General features: G+C 42.3%; 1 pseudogene across 1 annotated transcript; it reads right to left on the bottom strand.

The window, feature by feature from the left end:
• Window positions 1-983: 983 nt before the first annotated feature.
• Window positions 984-20,316, bottom strand: LOC311132903 (orexin receptor type 2-like; annotated as a pseudogene). Its single transcript has 6 exons — window positions 20,175-20,316; window positions 17,190-17,368; window positions 11,657-11,900; window positions 1,643-1,659; window positions 1,486-1,593; window positions 984-1,200 (listed from the first exon to the last, which is right to left on the bottom strand). The product of its transcript is annotated as an orexin receptor type 2-like (transcript).
• Window positions 20,317-20,985: the final 669 nt, after the last annotated feature.

The following is a 20,985-nucleotide window of genomic DNA, read 5'->3' as shown; positions in this document are numbered from 1 at the left end:
GACCATAACCCCTTAATTTTTCTCCACCGTATGTACAACCAGAACCAACGCCTTATGCGTCGGGCACTTGTTGTGCAAAATTATAATTTGGAGATCCGCCACAAAAAGGGTTTGGATAATGTGATGGCAGATGCTTTGTCTCGTGTTTAGAGATATAGGATTTATTTTCTATCTCTGAGGATGTTTTTGCTCTTTGAATTTGTTTTGTGTATTGTGATAGTACTTGAATCGCAAACCATTGTGGTTGGGAGTGTTACAGATACAGGTATCCTGTATGTGTTTTTGTGTTTTTCCTCTCCTTCTGTCCTAATCACAGGTGTCCCTTGTGTTCCTGATTGGAGGTCGTTGGTGTGTCTCACCTGTCAGTCACCAGTTCATCTGCTGATTGCTGAGGTGGACCAAGCAGTAGCCACTTCTCCTGATTGCACCACCTGCTTTCTGGTTTTCATACCTAATCACATCGCACATCCTCTTGCTTTAAAAGCCAGTCAGTTGTGTTTTCTGACACTCTTTTTGTTTGTGAGTATGGATACTGTGGTGTCTTGTTTTTTGTGTACTCACTCATTTGCTGTTTACACTGTTTGTTTGTTCCTGGGAATAGGGGATTTTTAGCAAGTCGCCCTTGGGCATACATTACCCGTAGGAAAACCTTGTCTAAAAACACTAGTTAGACCTGAGCGGACCACCCACTGTATTTTGTATGGTTAGCGGTTCTTGAGGCAGGCAAGCTCAGCTTAGTTTTTTTTGTTGACTTTGTTTCATTCCTTGGGTCCTGCTCAGCCCCTTTTCCCCAAACCTTTACCGTGTGTTTATAATAAAAAAAATTGTGTTTGACGGTAGCTTTTTGGTTGTCGGTGTATTTTTGTTCTCACTGTTCCATGGCAATATTCTAATTCGCATGAGTTATGTTACGGGTCTCTTTTCTATCCACCCTAGCCTTTTAAAGCCACAGGGTTTGTAACAGCCCCCAAAGATGCTGTTTGTTACCTTTTCATGATGTTGAGGACGCTGATGGGCAGGTAGCAGATGACAAAGAGCACCACCATCAGCATGCGGGCTGTCTTCCTGCGGGCCAGAACCTGTTTGATCTCAGCGGACACTGCTGGTCCGGACCCTGACTGACTCCCCAGGTCCTGGTGGATAAGCGGAGCCCTGAAGAGATCTTCACTTCCTCTGCAGCACAGATGACACCCCAGGGATCTGTTTACAGAACACACAACCCACAGCACATCAGACTGTGTTCATTGAAGAGCTTTTGGTTGACAGACAAAGCATTCAAAACGCTCAATGGAATGGATCTGAACATTGGGGTTCATGATCTGAGAATGCATTGTCAAATAACTACAAGGATAATGGACACTGATAACTTGGTGACTGCATGATCAAGAAATACATTTGGAGAATCAACAAACAAATAGCCATATTGCCAAAAAACAGTGCAAATGTTGTCTGATATTGTTCACAAACATGAATTTACATACATACCTGTTGACACCACAGCTTATGACATATTTGGATGTTTGCCAGAACCATAAGACAGAGCGGCGCAAAGTATGTGGCAATGAAGAAACATAAATGAGAACCTGTTCTCAACTGGCTTACCTGGTTAAATAAAGGTGAAATAAAAAAATAAAATAAACACCTTGGGGTAGACATCAGCTGTTGAGAGAACAAAATATGACTTATAAATGATTGTGACATAGATGTAGACAGCTGGATAGGGAGGCTTTACTGTAGGAATCGTGGTGGTAATTTGTAAAATGCAAAGGGGAAACAAACATCAAATCACCTTTATTTAACCAGGTAAGCCAGTTGAGAACAAGTTCTCATTTACAACTGCGACCTGGCCAAGATAAAGCAAAGCAGTGCGATAAAAACACAGAGTTACATATGGGGTAAACAAAACAAAGTCAAAAATACAACAGAAAATATATATACAGTGTGTGCGAATGTAGTAAGTTATGGAGGTAAGGCAATAAATAAATAGGCCATAGTGCAAAAATTGTTACAATTTCGTAATTAACACTGGAATGATAGATGTGCAATAGATTATGTGCAAATAGAGATACTGGGGTGCAAATTAGCAAAATAAATAACAATATGGGGATGAGGTAGTTGGGTGGGCTAATTTCAGTCCCCTGTAGCTCAGTTGGTAGAGCATGGCGCTTGCAACGCCAGGGTTGTGGGTTCGTTTCCCACGGGGGGGCAGTATGAAAATGAAAATGTATGCACTCACTAACTGTAAGTCGCTCTGGATAAAGCATCTGCTAAATGACTAAAATGTAAATGTAATGTGCTTCACAGAAAAAGACTAAAAAACTATTAAAAGAAAAACAGAAATATTTACTACACAATGTCTACATTTATGTACATATCTATCAGTAACATGCATGAGCTTGTAGTTACTGCATGAATCTAAAATGAGTGGCAAGACAGAACTGTGTATCAGAGCCTGTCAAAGGAAATGATGAGATTGTGCTGAAATATGGTTCCTATTACAGAAAGGTTCAGCGGAACAAAGATTACATTCTACACTTTAAGAAATAACAATTGAATCATTGACAGGAATGAACTGCAAAGCAGGAATACTGTAACTTTAGACCACAGGTGTCAAACTCATTCCACGGAGGGCCGAGCATCTGCATGTTTTCACTCCTCCCTTGTACTTGATTGATCAATTAAGGTCACTGATTAGTTAGGAACTCCCCTCACCTGGTTGTAGGTCTTAATTGGGCACATTGAAAGGAAATAATCAAATCAAATCAAGCTTTATTTATACAGCACATTTCAGACATGAAATGCAACACAATGTGCTTCACAATGAAAATAAAAAACGAAATATTTAATAACAAAAATGAAATGAGTTTGACACATTGCTGGCAATATAACTGTCCCCATATAGCAGGGGTGTCCAACTCATTCCATGGAGGGCCTAATGTCTGCTGGTTTTTGTTTTTTCCTTTCAATTAAGACCTAGACAACCAGGTGAGGGGAGTTCCTTACTAACTAGTGACCTTAATTCATCAACCAATTCCAAGGGAGGAGCTAAAACTGGCAGACACTCGGCCCTTCATGGAATGAGTTTGACAAGTGCCATATGGCAAAAAATATATATGTTTTGCTCAATCTGATTGGGTTGGCCTGGCAGGGCCTGGCTCCCCAGTGGGTGGGCCTGTGTCCACCCAGGGCCACCCATGCCTACGCCCCTGCTTTGAAGTTGACAGAGTTTACATGAGGACACATTCCTGCAAAGGTTTTCCACCCTAAAACGAATTTGAGAGATTAAGTATTTTAAACTCATTCAATCGATAGCCTTGACACATTAATTTCTCTTCTATCTAAACAATTTTGCTGCCAGTAGTTGAAAGGTTTTCTGTGTGAGAGTATTTGTCTGTAGCAATCAGACAGGCAATGTTAATCTCTCAATACCACAAGGATGACTCAAGTGAAGTTTAGTCTAGTGCTGTAGATTGGTTATCTTTGAATGCAGCAGGTAAAGTCATTACTTAATGTATTGAGTTTATGTACCAATTCATCATCACTGGGGCTGAGCTCCCTGCCATCCAGGACCTCTATACCAGGTGGTGTCAGAGGAAGGCCCTACAAAGACTCCAGCCACACAAGTCATAGACTGTTTTCTCTGCTACCGCATGGCAAGCCCAATGCACCAAGTCTGGAACCAACAGGACCCTGAACAGCTTCTACCCCCAAGCAATAACACTGCAAAATGGTTAGTTAATTAGTTAACCAAATAGCTACCCGGACTATCTGCATTGATCCTTTTTGCACTAACTTTTCTGACACATCACATACGCTGCTGCTACTGTTTATTATGTATCCTGTTGCCTAGTCACTTTATGCCTAGTTATATGTATATATCTACCTCAATTACCTCGTACACCTGCACATCGACTCGGTAACCCCATGTTATCATTACTTGTGTATTTATTACTATGAGTTATTACTTTTCTATTATTTCTCTATTCTCTTTTTCTCTGCCTTGTTGGGAAGGGCCCGTAAGCATTTCACTGTTAGTCTACACCTGTTGTTTACGAAGACTGTGACGAATACAATTTAATTGTATTTTATTCTGGGGTCAATTTGACTAATGGTTCATGTTATTTTCAGCGTTACTTTGAATGCAGGATTTTTTTTTATCTCAAAACCGTTAAAGACTAATGTAATGAATCTGAATACAAAATCTGGAGTGAATCTGATGTATGGTTCATGAGAAGACGATTACAGATGATTTTGAGCATTAGCGTTACACATGTTCCAAGATGGCGAAGCAGTGCGGTTGTGTTCTCTTGTGTGTCCATGTAAATAGCCTGTTTTTTGTATTTTTTTTACGTATATATTTCCCTATCACACTTTTCATCCTTCTACTGAATATACTTTCCTGCAACCCGCCTCACTCAATGTGGAACGGATTCTATTATTATTATTATTATTTATTTTTTTTAGTCATTTAGCAGACGCTCTTATCCAGAGCGACTTACAGGAGCAATTAGGGTTAAGTGCCTTGCTCAAGGGCACATCGACAGATTTGTCACCTAGTCGGCTCGGGGATTAGAACCAGCGACCTTTCGGTTACTGGCACAACGCTCTTAACCAACGCTCTTAACCACTAAGCTACCTGCCGCCTCACCTTTATCTATAATCTCCAGTTGAAACTAGCCAGCCAGCTAACTAGCTAACTAGCTACTTGCTATTAGCCACCATTAGCGGTTTTCACCCAGAACATCGGATTTTCTGCCGGAATAACTGAATCACTGGACCTTAACACCGGATATAGCTAGCCGCAACCGAATGGATGTCGAATGGATGTTGCTGTAGGCTAATCACCACTGCCCCCGAAGCACCAGTTAGCCTTGAGCCTTGAGCTAGCCCCGGCTATCTACCTCTCTGTCTTACGGACGGGAGTAGCCAGCTAACCAGCTAACTAGCTACTTGCTATTAGCCACCGTTATCGGATTTTCTCCATTGTCCGTGGCCTGCACTACCTACCAGCCAGCTCTAGCCTGGACTATTATTGGCCAGTCTGCACTGTCTGCACAGCGCGTTATCAACCCAGAACCTATCGGATTTTCTGCCAGAATCACTGAATCACTGGACCTTTAACACTGGATAATCGCAACTAGCTAGCTGCAACCAAATGAACGTTGTTGTTAGCTAATCAGCCTTGAGCTAGCCTTGAGTCAGGCACATCTTCCGGATATCTACCTCTCTGTCAACCGGACGGGACCTCCTAGAGTCGACACGGAGCCCTGCCGATCCATCACGACTGGTCTGCCGACGTAATCGTCTGTGGTTTCAACAGGCTTCCCATTGCGACGACCACGAAGATCCATCTGCTAGCCCCGGCCCGCTAGCACACGCAAACAACAACCGTGCTTCCTGCTCGCTGTGCTGAAGCACCAATTCGAACTGCTCTCGGACTCACATATTGCTGTTCACTGGACCTTATGATCACTCAGCTGCACAGCTGATGCCTGCTGGACTGTTCCTTTACACGGTACCCTGTCCTGTTTATCTGTTTAGCCTCAGCCCAAACTTTATCGCCATTACCAGTTGTTGTCTTAGCTCTCTCTAATAACACCTGTGATTGCTTTATGCCTCTCTCCCATGTCAATATGCCTTGCCTATTGCTGTTCCAGATAGTTATTATTATACAATTTCACTGTAGAATCCCAAGTCCCTCTCAAACTGCCTCAAATAGTTCCTTTGTTCCACCCCCCATACACGCCGAGACCGGCTCAATCGGTGCCTCCAGTGATGCTATCTCTTTCATTGTTACCCAACGCTTAGGTTTACCTCCACTGTACTCATATCCTTCCATATCCTTGTCTGTACATAATGCCCTGAATCTTTTCCACAACGCCCGGAAATCTGCCCCCATTATTCTCTGTACCCAACGCACTAGAAGACCAGTTATTAAAGCCTTTAGCCGTATCCTTATTCTATTCCTCCTCTGTTCCTCTGGTGATGTAGAGGCTAACCCAGGCCCTGCAGCCCACAGTATCACTGCTACTCCCCAGGAGCTATCATTTGATGACTTCTGTAACCGTAAAAGCCTTGGTTTTCTGCACGTTAACATCAGAAGCCTCCTTCTTAAGTTTGAGTTATTCAATGCGTTAGCACACTCCGCCAACCCTGATGTTCTAGCAGTGTCTGAATCCTGGCCTAGGAAGGCCACCAAACATTCTGAAATGTCCATCCCCAACTACAACATTTTCCGTCTAGATAGAACTGCCAAAGGGGGTGGAGTTGCAATCTACTGTAGAGAAAGACTGCAGAGCTCTATCATACTATCCAGGTCTTTGCCCAAACAGTTTGAGCTTCTACTTCTAAAAATCCACCTTTCCAGAAATACGTATTTCACTGTTGCCGCTTGCTACAGACCCCCCTCAGCCCCCAGCTGTGCCCTGGACACCATATGTGAATTGATTGCCCCCCATTTATCCTCAGAGTTCATACTGCTTGGTGACATAAATTGGGATATGCTTAACACCCCGGCCATCCTACAATCCAAACTAGATGCCCTCAATCTCACACAAATTATCAACGAACCTACCAGGTACAACCCTAAATCCGTAAACATGGGTACCCTCATAGATATCATCCTGACTAACTTACCCTCTAAATACACCTCCGCTGTCTTCAACCAGGATCTCAGCGATCACTGCCTTATTGCCTGCGTCTGTAACAGGTCCGCAGTCAAACGACCACCCCTCATCACTGTCAAACGCTCCCTAAAACACTTTAGCGAGCAGGCCTTCCTAATTGACCTGGCCCAGGTATCCTGGATGGATATCGATCTCATTCTGTCAGTAGAGGATGCCTGGTTGTTCTTTAAAAGTAATTTCCTCTCAGTCTTAAATAAACATGCCCCATTCAAAAAATACAGAACTAAGAACAGATATAGCCCCTGGTTCTCCTCAGACTTGACTTCCCTTGACCAGCACAAAAACATCCTGTGGCGTCCTCCCAGCTGCCCACTGCACTGAGGCTAGGAAACACTGTCACCACCGATAAATCTACAATAATCGAGAATTTCAACAAGCATTTTGCTACGGCTGGCCATGCTTTCCACGTGGCTACCACTATCCCGGCCACCAGCTCTGCACCCTCCGCTGCAACTTGCCCATGCCCCACCCACTTCTCCTTCACACAAATTCAGACAGCTGATGTTCTGAAAGAGCTGCAAAATCTGGACCCCTACAAATCAGCTGGGCTAGACTATCTGGACCCTTTCTTTCTAAAATTATCAGCCGAAATTGTCGCAACCCCTATCACCAGCCTGTTCAACCTCTCTTTCGTAACGTCTGAGATCCCCAGAGATTGGAAAGCTGCCGCAGTCATCCCCCTCTTCAAAGGGGGTGACACTCTAGATCCAAACTGTTACAGACCTATATCCATCCTGCCCTGCCTTTCGAAAGTTTTTGAAAGCCAAGTTAACAAACAGATCACCAACCATTTCGAATCCCACCGTACCTTCTCCGCTATGCAATCCGGTTTCCGAGCTGGTCATGGGTGCACCTCAGCCACGCTCAAGGTCCTAAACGATATTCTAATCGCGATCGATAATAGACAGTACTGTGCAGCTGTCTTCATCGACCTGGCCAAGGCTTTCAACTCTGTCAACCACCGCATTCTTATTGGCAGACTAAATAGCCTTGGTTTCTCAAATGACTGCCTCGCCTGGTTCACCAACTACTTCTCAGATAGAGTTCAATGTGGGAAATCGGAGGGCCTGTTGTCTGGACCTATGGCAGTCTCTATGGGGGTGCCACAGGGTTCAATTCTTGGGCCGACTCTGTTCTCCGTGTATATCAATGATGTCGCTCTTGCTGCTGGTGACTCTCAGATCCACCTCTACGCAGACGACACCATTTTGTATACATCTGGCCCTTCATTGGACACTGTGTTAACAAACCTCCAAACGAGCTTCAATGCCATACAACACTCCTTCAGTAGCCTCCAACTGCTCTTAAACACTAGTAAAACTAAATGCATGCTCTTCAATCGAACGCTGCTGGCACCCGCCCACCCGACTAGAATCACTACTCTCGACGGGTCTGACCTAGAGTATGTGGACAAGACTGTAAACTCTCCTTCCAGACTCACATTAAGAATCTCCAATCCAAAGTTAAATCTAGAATCGGCTTCCTATTTCGCAACAAAGCCTCCTTCACGCATGCTGCCAAACATGCCCTCGTAAATCTGACTATCCTACCGATCCTTGACTTCGGCGATGTCATTTACAAAATAGTTTCCAACACTCTACTCAGCAAATTGGATGTAGTCTATCACAGTGCCATCCGTTTTGTCACCAAAGCCCCATATACTACCCACCACTGTGACCTGTACCTGTTGGCTGGTCCTCACTACATATTCGTCGCCAAACCCACTGACTCCAGGCCATCTATAAATCACTGCTAGGCAAATCCCTGCCTTATCTTAGCTCATTGGTCACCATAGCAACACCCACCCGTAGTGTGCGCTCCAGCAGGTTTATCTCACTGGTCATCCCCAAAGCCAACACCTCCTTTGGCCGCCATTCCTTCCAGTTCTCTGATGCCAATGACTGGAACGAATTGCAAAAATCTCTGAAGCTGGAGACTCTTATCTCCCTCACTAACTTTAAGCATCAGTTGTCAGAGCACCTTACCGATCACTGCACCTGGACACAGCCCATCTGAAATTAGCCCACCCAACTACCTCATCCCCATATTGTTATTTATTTTGCTCATTTGCACCCCAGTATCTCTATTTGCACATCATCTCTTGCATATCTATCATTCCAGTGTTAATACTAATTGTAATTATTTTGCACTATAGCCTATTTATTGCCTTACCTCCATAACTTGCTACATTTGCACACACTGTATATATATTTTCTGTTGTATTTTTGACTTTATGTTTTGTTTTACCCCATATGTAACTCTGTGTTGTTGTTGTTTTTATCGCACTGCTTTGCTTTATCTTGGCCAGGTTGCAGTTGTAAATGAGAACTTGTTCTCAACTGGCTTACCTGGTTAAATAAAGGTTAAATAAAAATAAAATAAAAAAACATGCAAATAATGAGTTGTTAATAGTTTCCTTGTTTTTTGAGATATCCATACCAAATTCAGTTTGCTTTATTTTAGGGACGTCCATGATATCAATGACACGTTTCAAGTTGATAGGCTACTGTGGAGTGGATTTACAGTTGTTTAAATGGAATAATATTTATGAAGTATTTTTAGCGTAATTTAACATATTAGCGTATGTGCTAATATGCATCTACTGGTATAGTGTGGCCATCTTTGAATGCATCAACGTTATTTGTGAATATGGTGATGAGTCCAAAGACCACATTTGGATCTGACTTTTAATCCATGAGAAGACAACTTTCTATGATTATTTTAAGCTTTAGCGTTACAATGTGACTTTAAAAAACATTGTTAACAGTTTCCTTATTCTTTAAAATAGGCCATTGAGGAGTGGATTTAGAAAGGATTTTAATGGACATGTAAAATCAGATTACCTGATTGATTTGGTGTTATTTGGACTCATGGTTCATGAGAATGTTTTTCAAAGGTTTTCCAAGATGGAGGAAAATCTATTGACTGACTGACTTTATGGGTCCTTGAGGCAAATTTGTTCAGCATGAGGAAAGACACCTACATACAAAGTTTCAAGTCTCTAGGTCAAACTAGGTGACAGATACGTGGGTTTGAGTGAGACTGGTTATAATAGCGCCACCTATACACCAATTGGTGCCATTCTTTGGGACCAAGTTACTCATGGCCTGTAGTTTCTGTGTGACAAATTAGGAAAAAAAGTTATCAATCTATGCTTGAGTTATTTTACCATGTCAAATAAAAAACACAAATCAGAGAATTACAATAAATTAAACATGCATGTCCCTAAACATAGGGTCTAGGTAGATTACAGTTTTTTCTATATCGAGTCAGCATGGATGTAGCATGTATATTATTAATTGAGTAGAATTCAAAAGGTACCTGCCCATGTAGAAATAACTTGCAGGAGGCCTAGATAGAAATATTTTAGCTATTTAATTACATGCTTGACAGTAGATGTTGGCATGGCGCCGAAACCTATGCTTTCTGTTTGCACTTAAAAAATCCATTATGTATAATTCATGTGCAATTTATATCTATAGGCTACATTGAGGTTTTTCTTTAATTATTTTAGGCTATCTGGCACACCAATTGCCAAATGCTTTTGGGAACGGACAGAAAAAGTTAACGTTGATCCACAGAGGCAAAAATGACAATGTTGCAGTTTAATTGGGCTCCCGAGTGGCGCAGCGGTCTAATGCACTGCATCTCAGTGCTTGAGGTGTCACTACAGACCCCCTGGTTTGATTCCAGGCTGTATCACAACCGGCCGTGATTGGGAGTCCCATAGGGCCCAGCGTCGTCCGGGTTTGGCCGGTGTAGGCCGTCATTGTAAATAAGAATTTGTTCTTAACTGACTTGCCTAGTTAAATAAAGGTAAAAAAAAAAAAAATGTTTGGGGATTTGGTGAAGTGGTAAAAGATTATGATATCAGTGCGGGGTATGTTATGTGTGATGATTGTGAGGCACTATACAAATTTGACAGTCACAAGATGGGGACTTCAAATAGGCCTATGGCACATCAAGGGAACTGTAGCCTACTGTTCAGATGGGTTAAATGAAATCTGGACACTGACTGTAGGTCTATAACCTCTCACATAACCTTAATATTAACTCCTGCAGAATTAAGCATTTCTTGCAGTAAAATGATATACCAAATGTAGGCTATGTTTCGACTCGGAAACAGGAGTGGAGAAATATGGTTTCTTTCTTTCAGCATCTTGAGAGAATGCGAATGCGTAGTTAGATACTGTCTCTAAAGGTGCTATCTTTATCAGCATCATAGAAGCTGATAGTATTTCAACCACATAAAATATGCATCCAAGCTGAAATGATATCTCATCAGAAACATGCTGGGTTGTTTTCACAGCTTTCTATTTCCTTACAACCGGTCAAACTGATGTCATTTGGAAATGTTGCTTAGTTATTGTATTTTCTTCATGGATGACAGAACTTTACCGATGTCAACTAGATTGAAGCATTCATTCTACCGATTTATGACATTATTCTGGTGAGCAAGGGTTTATTTAGTCTTCTAGGGCTACATCTAATGACAGAGGAGAAGCTGCATGTATCTAATTATAGACAAGTTGACTAACAAATAGCTTACCAAAATGTTGAAAATTATAAGCAGAAACATATCTCAATCAGGCAACAACAAAAAAATCCTGTACCCCCTGTCAAAAAATCTTTCCGCCATCTCTGACTGTAGCCTACAGCCCATTTTCTATATTAGCGGGTTAGGGTTGGCGGGTCAGATTTTCACTTTATTACATACTGTATAGTCGGGCGGTTGCAGATAGGTTATTAGCAATTGCGGGCGTGTGAACAAACAGCTGACCTGGGCACCACTAATGGGCAGGATTTGTACTTTTGGGACTAGTCCAGTGGAGTACTCAATTGCTCCAGGCAATCTCAATCAAATCAATCCATCAGAGCAAGAGTATTAGTACTTGGTCTAATCTGGGGTTACAGTGCCTTGGCGAGATTCCATAGCATTGAGAGGAGGGATTTTGTGGATGCCTGCCTACCTCCCCAGTGTTCATCACACACAGTGAAAAGGCTGGTTTTGTTGGTGAGCTCAGGGAGCAGGCTGCTGCACTCCATCACGATGGCTTGAGGGATCATGATGACACAGGAGACCACCCAGATGAGGATGATACTCTTGCGGGCGCACCTGGCCATGCTTTTTAACATCAGCGGGTGGCAGATTGCATACCAGCGGTCTAGGGCGATGCAGCTCAGAGTCAGGACTGACACAGATACAGAGAATGTCTGGGAGATTGAAAAAGAGGAGATGCAAAATGATTAAGCACAAAGTGAAACAGTAAAAAAAGTACTAGACTTAATATAGATACTTGCTGATAGACAATAACACTACATGTAAAATCAGTTTCCACTCAGTAATTAGGTTTATGGATTTATATTAACCATAACACTTTCTAGAGATAATTTCGCAATTTCAAATTATAAAAAGGTATCACCTACGTGGCTCTGATGAATACCCTCTGTAATATACACAGTGTACAAAACATTTGGAACACCTTCCTAATATTGAGTTGCACCCCCTTTTACCCTCAGAACAGCTTCAATTCGTTGGGGCATGGACTTTACAAGATGTCCAAAGCATTCCACAGGGATGCTAGCCCATGTTGACTCCAATGCTTGCCGAAGTTGTGTCAAGTTGGCTGGATGTCCTTTGAATGGTGGATCATTCTTGATACACACGGAAAACTGTTTAGCGTGTAAAATCCAGCAGCATTGCAGTTCTGGACACAAACTGATGCGACTGGCCTACTACCATATCCTGTTCAAAGGCAAAATTAAATATTTTGTTTTGCCCATTCACTCTCTGAATAGCGCACATACACAATCCATGTCTCAATTGTCTCAAGGCTTAAAAATCTTTCTTTAACCTGTCTCTTCCCCTTCATCTACACTGATTGAAGTGGATTTAACGAATTACGTCAAGGGATCATAGCTTTCACCAGGATTCACATGGTCAGTCTATGTTATGGAAAAAGCAGCTGTTCTTAATGTTTTGTACACTCAGTATTCAGACCCCTTGACTTTTTCCACATTTTGTTACGTTAAAATTGATTAAATTGTTGTTTTCCCTCATCAATCTACACACAATACCCCATAATGACAAAGCAAAAACACGTTTTTAGCAATTTTCGCAAACATTACATTTACATAAGTATTCAGACCCTTTACTCAGTACTTTGTTAAAGCACCTTTGGCAGCAATTACAGCCATGAGTCTTCTTGGGTATGACACTACAAGCTTGGTACACCTGGACAAGAGGAACACCTACGTGAGAATGCTATTCATTGACCACAGCTCAGCGTTCAACACCATAATGCCCTCAAAGCTCATCACTAAGCTAATGATCCTGGGACTCAACACCTCCCTCTGCAACTGGATCTTGGACTTCCTGACGGGCCGCCCCCAGGTGGTAAGGGTAGGTAACAACACATCTGCCACGCTGATCCTCAACACGGGGGAACCTCAGGGGTGTGTGCTCAGTCCCCTCCTGTACTCCCGGTTCACCCATGACTGCATGGCCAGGCACGACTCCAACATCATCATTAAGTTTGCAGACGACACAACAGTGGTAGGCCTGATCACCGACAATGATGAGACAGCCTACAGGGAGGTCAGAGAGCTGGCCGTGTGGTGCCAGGATAACAACCTCTCCCTCAACGTGACCAAGACAAAGGAGATGATTGTGGACTATAGGAAAAAAAAGAGGACTGAGCACGCCCCCATTCTCATCGACGGAGCTGTAGTGGAACAGGTTGAGAGCTTCAAGTTCCTTGGTGTCCACATCACCAAGAAACTATCATGGTCCAAACACACCAAGACAGTCATGAAGAGGGCACGACAAAGCCTATTCCCCCTCAGGAGACTGAAAAGATTTGGCATGGGTCCTCAGATCCTCAAAAAGTTATACAGCTGCACCATCGAGAGCATCCTGAATGGTTGCATCACCACCTGGTATGGCAACTGCTCGGCCTCCGACCGCAAGGCACTACAGAGGGTAGTGCGTACGGCCCAGTACATCACTGGGGCCAAGCTTCCTGCCATCCATAACCTCTATACCAGGCGGTGTCAGAGGAAGGCCCTCAAAATTGTCAAAGACTCCAGCCACCCTAGTCATAGACTGTTCTCTCTGCTACCGCACGGCAAGCGGTACTGGAGCGCTAAGTCTAGGTCCAAAAGGCTTGTCAACAGCTTCTACCCCCAAGCCATAAGACTCCTGAACAGCTAATCATGGCTACCCGGACTATTTGCACTGCCCCCCCACCCCCACCCCATCTTTTTACGCTGCTGCTACTCTGTTAATTATTTATGCATAGTCACTTTAACTCTACCCACATGTACATATTTCCTCAACTAGCTGGTTCCCCCGCACATTGACTCTGCACCGGTACCACCCTGTAGATAGCCTCCCTACTGTTATTTTATTTTATTTCTGCTCTTTTTTTCTTAACACTTTTTTGTTGTTGTTCCTTTTTTAAAAATAAAATAAATGCATTGTTGGTTAAGGGCTGTAAGTAAGCATTTCACGGTAATGTCTACACCTGTTGTATTCGGCGCATGTGACAAATAACATTTGATTTGATTTATTTGGGGAGTTTCTCCCATTCTTCTCTGCACATCCTCTCAAGTTCTGTCAGGTTGTATGGGGAGCATCGCTACACAGCTATTTTCAGGTCTCTCCAGAGATGTTAGACCAGGTTGGAGTCCAGGCTCTGGCTAGGCCACTCAAGGACATTCAGAGACTTGTCCCGAAGCCACTCCAGTGTTGTCTTGGCTGTGTGCATAGGGTCGTTGTCCTGTTGGAATGTGAACCTTTTCCCCAGTCTGCGGTCCTAAGCGCTCTGGAGCAGGTTTTCATCAAGGATCTCTCTGTACTTTGCTCTGTTCATCTTTCCCTCGATCCTGACTAGTCTCCCAGTCCCTGCCGCTGAAAGACATCCCCACAGCATGATGCTGCCACCACCATGGTCTGAGAGACTCGCAGACCATGTGAAACAAGATTCTCTGGTCTGATGAAAACAAGATTGAACTCTTTGGCCTGAATGCTAAGCGTCACGTCTGTAGGAAACCTGGCAGGTTCCTTTTGGCAAACTCCAAGCGGCCTGTCATGTGCCTTTTACTGAGGAGTGGCTTCCGTCTGGCCACTTGTCCTTCTGGAAGGTTCTCCCATCTCCACAGAGGAACTCTGGAGCTCTGTCGGAGTGACCATCGGGTTCTTGATCACCTTCCTGACCAAGGCCCTTCTCCCCTGATTGATCAGTTTGGCTGGGCGGCCAGCTCTAGGAAGAGTCTTGGTGGTTCCAAACTTCTTCCATTTAAGAATGATGGAGGCCACTGTGTTCTTGGGGACCTTCAATGCTGCAGATATTTTTGGGTACCCTTCCCCAGATCTGTGTCTCGAAACAATCCTGTCTCGGAGCTCTACGAACAATTCCTTCGACCTCATGGCTTGGTTTTTGCTCTGACATGCACTGTCAACTGTGGGACCTTTTATAGACAGGTGTGTGCCTTTCCAAATCATGTCCAATCAATTGTATTTATCACAGGTGGACTCCAATCAAGTTGTAGAAACAACTCAAGGATGATCAATGGAAACAGGATGCACCTGAGCTAAATTTCGAGTCTCACAGCAAAGTGTCTGAATATTTATGTAAATAAGGTATTTCTGTTTTTATTTTGAATAAATTAGCAAAAATTTCTAAAAACCTGTTTTTGGTTTGTCATTATGGGGTATTGATGAGGAAAGAGAATGTATTTAATACATTTTAGAATAAGGCTGTAACGTAACAAAATATGGAAAAAGTGAAGGGGTCTGAATACTTTCCGAATGCATTGTATGTCTCTCTATTTATTGAGTGGAAATACTTGGGAATAGATTTCCTAAATTAAAATAATTTTGAGCTGAATTCGTAGTGATTTTACAGTCTTTTATGACCCCAAAATTGGTTTGTATTACATTTTCTTTTGCTCAACTTTGGGAGGCCAAATTAATTCGGCCTTGGGACGAATTTGGCCCATGTGCCGCCAGTTGACGATCACTGCTGTAGACAGTAGAGGAGTTATGATAATTACAATGGATTCCAAAAATTGCTTGATGTGATTCATAAAAACTAACATCATATAGCAAATGGACACATCAAATTGGCCTTACAGCTGCTACAGTTATTCCAATTCACCTCAGCACTGCTTCACTCAACCATTAGGAGAGTCCAGATGTACACACAGAGCTTTAGTAAATTTTTAAGTAACTAATGGGATGTCAATTAAGTTTGTGCAGCATTTACAATTGACCTTCCTTGGTAGAGCACCAATGTCACACTGCAAGTCGGCCGGGGGAGAAAACCAGTTAATATTCTGCTTCTGCTGCTCATCAGGTAAAGGTTTTATAAATGGTTTTAATTTATCTCTTGATGGGGTGAAGATGAAGCACCAGCTGCCTCTTCTCTGTTGGTAGTTGTAGTCCTCTCAACTCTGTCTTCCAGACAGACATTGATGATAACACAGTAATTCAAGCCAGGAGATTACTGATAGGGCTCGAGGCTTTTGGATACAGTTAAAAGATGATCTGACCTGATAAACCTTTTCTCAGTCTCCTGTCCACCATATTTTTTTTAACAGGCAGCATTGCAAATATGAAAATACACTGTGCACTATATTTATCCCCAGCATGAATGCAAAATCATGTGAGTCAGAAATGGATGGAGAGGCTCTCCATGTAATTTCAATGTAATTTTCTCAATGTTTTGGCAATCACCTACAGTGTCTTCAGAAAGTATTCACACCCTTTGATTTTTTCCACATTTTGTTGTGTTACAAATTGGAATTAAAATGGATTTAATTGTATTTTGTTTTTCAACGATCTACACAAAATACTCAAATGTCAAAGTGGAAGAAAGATTCCCTTTTTTTGGGGTGATTAATGAAAAATAAAACACTAATATCTTGATTAGATAAGTATTCAACTCCCTGAGTCAATACATGTTAAAATCACCTTTGGCAGTGATTACAGCTGTGAGTCTTTTTGGTTAAGTCTCTAAGAGCTTTGCACACCTGGATTGTACAATATATTCTTTTTACTCTTCAAGCTCTCTCAAGTTGGTTGTTGATCATTGCTAGACAGCCATTTTCAAGTCCTGCCATAGATTTTCAAGCCGGTTTAAGTCAAAACTGTAACTAGGCCACTCAATGGCCTAGTTACAGCAACCCCAGTGTAAACATAATGCTTTGTATTCAGGACAAAAAGTTAATTTCAGTATTACTTTAGTGCCTTATTGCACACAGGATCCATATTTTGGAATATTTGTATTCTGTACAGAGAATTATGATGTTGATCTATTGAAGATAAAGCCCATGGCCGTTGAGGTGGGAAAGCAAAATCCTTTCCCGTGGCACAAGGATCACCATGGGGTCCCTTCAAAGGCGTTTCAAAGAATACTGTTCAGTATCCTGGAGTTCTGTACCAACTATCAAGCTTGAATGCAAAGTAAAGTAAATAAAAACCTTGAGACATCCTCTTACCTGTAAGTAAGGCAGTATTTTACAAAGAGTTTTTCCAAGGAACTATGTTTCTGTAATGTCTACCACAAGACTTGCCGGGAGACAGGTGATCGTGACCAGGACATCAGCAAAGGAGAGCTTCACAATGAAACAGTTGGTCACTGTGCGCATGTGATGGTTTTTCCACACTGCAAAACAAACTGACAACAAGACACAACCAAGGATTGCTGCCATTAGGAACACATGATGTAGACATGAATGACATTGATTGCAGTGGAGGCTGCTGAGGGGAGGGTGGCTCATAATAATGGCTGGAACGAGCAAATGGAATGGCATCAAACACATAGAAACCATGTGTAGTGGAACAGGTTGAGAGCTTCAAGTTCCTTGGTGTCCACATCACCAACGAACTATCATGGTCCAAACACACCAAGACAGTCGTGAAGAGGGCACGACAAAGCCTATTCCCCCTCAGGAGACTAAAAAGATTTGGCATGGGTCCTCAGATCCTCAAAAAATTCTACAGCTGCACCATCGAGAGCATCCTGACTGGTTGCATCACCGCCTGGTATGGCAACTGCTTGGCCTCTGACCGCAAGGCACTACAGAGGGTAGTGCGTACGGCCCAGTACATCACTGGGGCAAAGCTCCCTGCCATCCAGGACCTCTATACCAGGCGGTGTCAGAGGAAGGCCCTCAAAATTGTCAAAGACTCCAGTCACCCTAGTCATAGACTGTTCTCTCTGCTACCGCACGGCAAGCGGTACCGGAGTGCCAAGTCTAGGTCCAAAAGACTTCTCAACAGCTTCTACCCCCAAGCCATAAGACTCCTGAACAGCTAATCATGGCTACCCGGACTATTTGCACTGCCCCCCCACCCCATCCTTTTTACGCTGCTGCTACTCTGTTAAGTATTTATGCATAGTCACTTTAACTCTACCCACATGTACATATTACCTCAACTAGCCGGTGCCCCCGCACATTGACTATGCAACGGTACCCCCCTGTATATATAGCCTCCCTACTGTCACTTTATTCTATTGTATATATAGCCTCCCTACTGTCACTTTATTTTTTACTTCTGCTCTTTTTTTTCTCAACACTTTTTTGTTGTTGTTTTATTCTTACTTTTTTGTTTAAAATAAATGCACTGTTGGTTAAGGGCTGTAAGTAAGCATTTCACTGTAATGTCTGCACCTGTTGTATTCGGCGCATGTGACCAATAAAATTTGATTTGATTTGATTTGATTTGTTTGATACCATTCCACCTATTCCGCTCCAGCCATTACCATTAGCGTGTCCTCCCCAATTAAGGTGCCACCAACCTCCTGTGATTGATTGGTCTAAATCAAATGCAATACAAGTTATAAAACACACACCACCTAAATAGCAGCTAGCAGCTCTGTAGCAATTGAATTGGATAGTCAGTATGAAGTACATGTTTTACATGTTAGTTCATGTTTTGTATCTAGTAAGATGTGTGTAGATCGAAGAAAGTATTGCCAAGGTTAGTTGAAAAATCTATGGCAGAGGTTTGTATGGGGCTTTCCTGTAACGGACATTAAAAATCTTTGGTTATATCACATTATCTGGAGTACAATCTGTAGCTACAATAGGCCTAAATCTGTGATAAAACTGTCATAAACATATTTCTAATTTACTCCTAAATAATGTGGAAGGTAAAATAAAAATGGATATGAATACAGTCAATATTGTCTTCTCAGTCATTACCCTATATGCTGATAATTACGCTGGTAACCAGTTTATAATGGCAATAAGGCACCTCTGGGGTTTATGATATATGGCCAATATACCACGGCTAAGGGCTGTATGCGTCGTGCCTAAGAACAGCCCGTAGCCGGGGTATATTGGCCATTACCACACCTCTGTGGGCCTTATTGCTTAATTATTTACATTTTAGTCATTTAGGAGACACTCTTATCCAGAGCGACTTACAGTTAATGAGTGCATACATTATTATTATTTTATATATTTTTTCATACTGGCCCACCGTGGGAAACGAACCCACAACCCTGGCGTTGCAAACGCCATGCTCTACCAACTGAGCTTACATCCCTGCCGGCCATTTCCTCCCCTATCCTGGACCAATTGTGCGCCGCCTGATGGGTCTCCCGGTCGCGGGCAGCTATGACAGAGCCTGGATTCGAACCAGGATCTCTAGTGGCACAGCTAGCACTGCGATGCAGAGCCTTAGACCACTGCGCCACTCGGGAGGATGTTGAATACTCGTTTCTGATTGGCTCGAAGGGCATCCTAGAGTGTGCATTATTTCCCTATAAAACACGGTATATCAGCGTGTTATTCTGTCTCTCACTGTTCAAATAAACTTACCATTAAAATTATAGACTGATCATGTCTTTGTCAGTGGGCAAACATACAAAATCAGCAGGGGATCAAATACTTTTTTCCCTCACTGTAGTTGCAAAGTAGCTAAAAAAGTAGTAAGTAGTTGCAAAGTTGCTAATTAGAAGAAAAACATTTGAAAGTTGTCCGTGATGAGATTCGAACACGTAACCTTTGTGTTACTAGACGTTCACATTATAAGCTCTCTCCCAACAACCCTACTTTCATTTTTTTCCCTTAACTAACCTTATGTCTTATGTAACCATACCAAATGAAACATATCATAATGATTTGAGTGTCCCGGATTCACATTTACTATGTTACATCTAGTCCATGAGACCAGGCTGGCGCTTGGGATAAGGTCCTTAATAAATGCCAGTGTCAACCTCATGTTTTATTAATACACTGTAGTCTACTGATACGTTTCACTGCATCAGTGAACACCACATGAATATAGGCCTACAATCGACTCACCAGTAGCCTAACTCCTTCAAAAGTAGGCCTACCGTTATGTTCAATGAAGCCCAAATAGCTGTGCAGACTTGATCTAATTACATGCACTTGAAAATAAGGATGACATTTTAGAAATTATATTGTCTCAATTAATCAAGCCTGTGACAATAAAACGTCACCAAAACTTACCTAGTGTGTTTCCAATGAGAGAAACAAAAAACACAAGTATGTATCCTGCAATAAGAACCCATTCATACTGCTTGGGATGCAAATATTCCCTCCAGATATACTTCAGAAGTTCATCATCCTCATCGATGCTAGAGTATGGCATCTCTCGGCATGTACAGCCCGGTTCCTGTCTTTTTCCGTGGCTAAACCAACTAGGCTCGTAATTTTACATTTTTATTCGTATTTACAAATGGCATACAGGTTTGTTATTAAGGCACATGAACGTTCACATGTTCCAGAAGGCATTTCGGCCCCCAAAAAATAAGAAACGTTCAAATGCCTCTCCTGTGAAGTAGTGACACGCGACATAGGCCAAGTTTCCTAAAACGAGTCACATATATTTCTTCCTCAAGGTTCCTTATTGATCCACCAAGCACCAGAGTTGAAGTCAGGTCATTGTCTTACAAAAAAGTTAGAAAAAGTCAGGAGGTGGACATTGGATTTGAATTACAGGATTTGATGAGAATCTCAATTGACCACTCTTGACAGGAGAGAAACGTCTATCACATTTGTATGTGAACTAATATAAAGACTAATGGTTCCCTACACATACAGTGTATTCGGAAAATATTCAGACTCCTTCCCTTTTTCCACATTTTGTTACATTACAGCCTTATTCTAAAATTGATTAAATTAAATGTTTTCCTCATCAATCTACACACAATACCCCATAATGACAAAGCGAAAAAAGGTTTTTTAGAATTTTTCGCAAATGTATTAAAAGTAAAAAACAGAAATACCTTGTTGACATAAGTATTCAGACCCTTTGCTA

The sequence above is a fragment of the Coregonus lavaretus genome (genome assembly GCF_964263955.1).
Source record: "Coregonus lavaretus genome assembly, chromosome: 1".
NCBI lineage: Eukaryota > Metazoa > Chordata > Actinopteri > Salmoniformes > Salmonidae > Coregonus > Coregonus lavaretus.
Note: the sequence above shows the minus strand (reverse complement) of the source record. Positions and strands in the feature narration are given on the sequence as shown.